The sequence below is a fragment of the Taudactylus pleione genome, unplaced genomic scaffold, assembly GCF_031769625.1.
Source record: "Taudactylus pleione unplaced genomic scaffold, aTauple2 ptg000634l, whole genome shotgun sequence".
Lineage (NCBI taxonomy): Eukaryota > Metazoa > Chordata > Amphibia > Anura > Myobatrachidae > Taudactylus > Taudactylus pleione.
In genome coordinates this window covers 2671618-2676000 of record NW_028285036.1, presented here as the reverse complement: position 1 = coordinate 2676000, position 4383 = coordinate 2671618, and positions in this window count along the sequence as shown.

Sequence of the window (4383 nt, the reverse complement as noted above, 5' to 3'; positions counted from 1 at the left end):
CTCAGCAATAAGAACAGCCATCTCCCTGCACCCACAGAGCTGACACTCTACATGAGGCGCAATGGGGAGGAGCGCTCAATAAGAACAGCCAGCTCCCTGCACCCACAGAGCTGACACTCTACATGAGGCGTAATGGGGAGTACTCAGCAATAAGGAGAACAGCCATCTCCCTGCACCCACAGAGCTGACACTCTACATGAGGCGCAATGGGGAGGAGCGCTCAATAAGAACAGCCAGCTCCCTGCACCCACAGAGCTGACACTCTACATGAGGCGTAATGGGGAGGAGCGCTCAGCAATAAGGAGAACAGCCATCTCCCTGCACCCACAGAGCTGACACTCTACATGAGGTGTAATGGGGAGGAGTGCTCAGCAATAAGAACAGCCAGCTCCCTGCACCCACAGAGCTGACACTCTACATGAGGTGTAATGGGGAGGAATGCTCAACAATAAGAACAGCCATCTCCCTGCACCCAGAGCTGACACTCTACATGAGGTGTAATGGGGAGGAGTGCTCAGCAATAAGAACAGCCATCTCCCTGCACCCACAGAGCTGACACTCTACATGATGTGTAATGGGGAGGAATGCTCAACAATAAGAACAGCCATCTCCCTGCACCCAGAGCTGACACTCTACATGAGGTGTAATGGGGAGGAGTGCTCAGCAATAAGAATAGCCAGCTCTCTGCACCCACAGAGCTGACACTCTACATGAGGTGTAATGGGGAGGAGTGCTCAACAATAAGGAGAACAGCCAGCTCCCTGCACCCACAGAGCTGACACTCTACATGAGGTGTAATGGGGAGGAGTGCTCAACAATAAGGAGAACAGCCAGCTCCCTGCACCCACAGAGCTGACACTCTACATGAGGTGTAATGGGGAGGAGTGCTCAGCAACAATAAGAACAGCCATCTCCCTGCACCCAGAGCTGACACTCTACATGAGGTGTAATGGGGAGGAGTGCTCAGCAATAAGAACAGCCATCTCCCTGCACCCACAGAGCTGACACTCTACATGAGGTGTAATGGGGAGGAGTGCTCAACAATAAGAACAGCCATCTCACTGCACCCACAGAGCTGACACTCTACATGATATGTAATGGGGAGGAGCGCTCAGCAATAAGGAGAACAGCCATCTCCCTGCACCCACAGAGCTGACACTCTACATGAGGTGTAATGGGGGGGAGTGCTCAGCAATAAGAACAGCCAGCTCCCTGCACCCACAGAGCTGACACTCTACATGATGTGTAATGGGGAGGAGTGCTCAGCAATAACAGCCAGCTCCCTGCACCCACAGAGCTGACACTCTACATGAGGTGTAATGGGGAGGAGCGCTCAACAATAAGAACAGCCATCTCCCTGCACCCAGAACTGACACTCTACATGATGTGTAATGGGGAGGAGTGCTCAGCAATAAGGAGAACAGCCATCTCCCTGCACCCACAGAGCTGACACTCTACATGAGGCGCAATGGGGAGGAGCGCTCAATAAGAACAGCCAACTCCCTGCACCCACAGAGCTGACACTCTACATGAGGCGTAATGGGGAGGAGTACTCAGCAATAAGGAGAACAGCCATCTCCCTGCACCCACAGAGCTGACACTCTACATGAGGCGCAATGGGGAGGAGCGCTCAATAAGAACAGCCAGCTCCCTGCACCCACAGAGCTGACACTCTACATGAGGCGTAATGGGGAGGAGCGCTCAGCAATAATGAGAACAGCCATCTCCCTGCACCCACAGAGCTGACACTCTACATGAGGTGTAATGGGGAGGAGTGCTCAGCAATAAGAACAGCCAGCTCCCTGCACCCACAGAGCTGACACTCTACATGAGGTGTAATGGGGAGGAATGCTCAACAATAAGAACAGCCATCTCCCTGCACCCAGAGCTGACACTCTACATGAGGTGTAATGGGGAGGAGTGCTCAGCAATAAGAACAGCCATCTCCCTGCACCCACAGAGCTGACACTCTACATGATGTGTAATGGGGAGGAATGCTCAACAATAAGAACAGCCATCTCCCTGCACCCAGAGCTGACACTCTACATGAGGTGTAATGGGGAGGAGTGCTCAGCAATAAGAATAGCCAGCTCTCTGCACCCACAGAGCTGACACTCTACATGATGTGTAATGGGGAGGAGTGCTCAGCAATAACAGCCAGCTCCCTGCACCCACAGAGCTGACACTCTACATGAGGTGTAATGGGGAGGAGCGCTCAACAATAAGAACAGCCATCTCCCTGCACCCAGAACTGACACTCTACATGATGTGTAATGGGGAGGAGTGCTCAGCAATAAGGAGAACAGCCATCTCCCTGCACCCACAGAGCTGACACTCTACATGAGGCGCAATGGGGAGGAGCGCTCAATAAGAACAGCCAGCTCCCTGCACCCACAGAGCTGACACTCTACATGAGGCGTAATGGGGAGGAGTACTCAGCAATAAGGAGAACAGCCATCTCCCTGCACCCACAGAGCTGACAGTCTACATGAGGCGCAATGGGGAGGAGCGCTCAATAAGAACAGCCAGCTCCCTGCACCCACAGAGCTGACACTCTACATGAGGCGTAATGGGGAGGAGCGCTCAGCAATAAGGAGAACAGCCATCTCCCTGCACCCACAGAGCTGACACTCTACATGAGGTGTAATGGGGAGGAGTGCTCAGCAATAAGAACAGCCAGCTCCCTGCACCCACAGAGCTGACACTCTACATGAGGTGTAATGGGGAGGAATGCTCAACAATAAGAACAGCCATCTCCCTGCACCCAGAGCTGACACTCTACATGAGGTGTAATGGGGAGGAGTGCTCAGCAATAAGAACAGCCATCTCCCTGCACCCACAGAGCTGACACTCTACATGATGTGTAATGGGGAGGAATGCTCAACAATAAGAACAGCCATCTCCCTGCACCCAGAGCTGACACTCTACATGAGGTGTAATGGGGAGGAGTGCTCAGCAATAAGAATAGCCAGCTCTCTGCACCCACAGAGCTGACACTCTACATGATGTGTAATGGGGAGGAGTGCTCAGCAATAACAGCCAGCTCCCTGCACCCACAGAGCTGACACTCTACATGAGGTGTAATGGGGAGGAGCGCTCAACAATAAGAACAGCCATCTCCCTGCACCCAGAACTGACACTCTACATGATGTGTAATGGGGAGGAGTGCTCAGCAATAAGGAGAACAGCCATCTCCCTGCACCCACAGAGCTGACACTCTACATGAGGCGCAATGGGGAGGAGCGCTCAATAAGAACAGCCAGCTCCCTGCACCCACAGAGCTGACACTCTACATGAGGCGTAATGGGGAGGAGTACTCAGCAATAAGGAGAACAGCCATCTCCCTGCACCCACAGAGCTGACACTCTACATGAGGCGCAATGGGGAGGAGCGCTCAATAAGAACAGCCAGCTCCCTGCACCCACAGAGCTGACACTCTACATGAGGCGTAATGGGGAGGAGCGCTCAGCAATAAGAACAGCCATCTCCCTGCACCCACAGAGCTGACACTCTACATGAGGTGTAATGGGGAGGAGTGCTCAGCAATAAGAACAGCCAGCTCCCTGCACCCACAGAGCTGACACTCTACATGAGGTGTAATGGGGAGGAATGCTCAACAATAAGAACAGCCATCTCCCTGCACCCAGAGCTGACACTCTACATGAGGTGTAATGGGGAGGAGTGCTCAGCAATAAGAACAGCCATCTCCCTGCACCCACAGAGCTGACACTCTACATGAGGTGTAATGGGGAGGAATGCTCAGCAATAAGAACAGCCATCTCCCTGCACCCACAGAGCTGACACTCTACATGAGGTGTAATGGGGAGGAATGCTCAGCAATAAGAACAGCCATCTCCCTGCACCCACAGAGCTGACACTCTACATGAGGTGTAATGGGGAGGAATGCTCAGCAATAAGAACAGCCATCTCCCTGCACCCACAGAGCTGACACTCTACATGAGGTGTAATGGGGAGGAATGCTCAGCAATAAGAACAGCCATCTCCCTGCACCCACAGAGCTGACACTCTACATGAGGTGTAATGGGGAGGAATGCTCAGCAATAAGAACAGCCATCTCCCTGCACCCACAGAGCTGACACTCTACATGAGGTGTAATGGGGAGGAATGCTCAGCAATAAGAACAGCCATCTCCCTGCACCCACAGAGCTGACAGGTGTGTCTATAAGGGGAGAATAGAAAGACTGAGAAGTCTGCCTCATTATATAACCCTCTGTTGATGAGTCTCCTCCACCACCACCAGGGCTGGGGACAGATTCCCTTCAGTAAATGTAGAGCACCACTGGCCGGAAGCGGAGTGTGCACCGTGTTATTATGTGCCCCGGAGCTCTTGTCGCTGAGTTCCGGGGGTCGGACCGGAAGAGA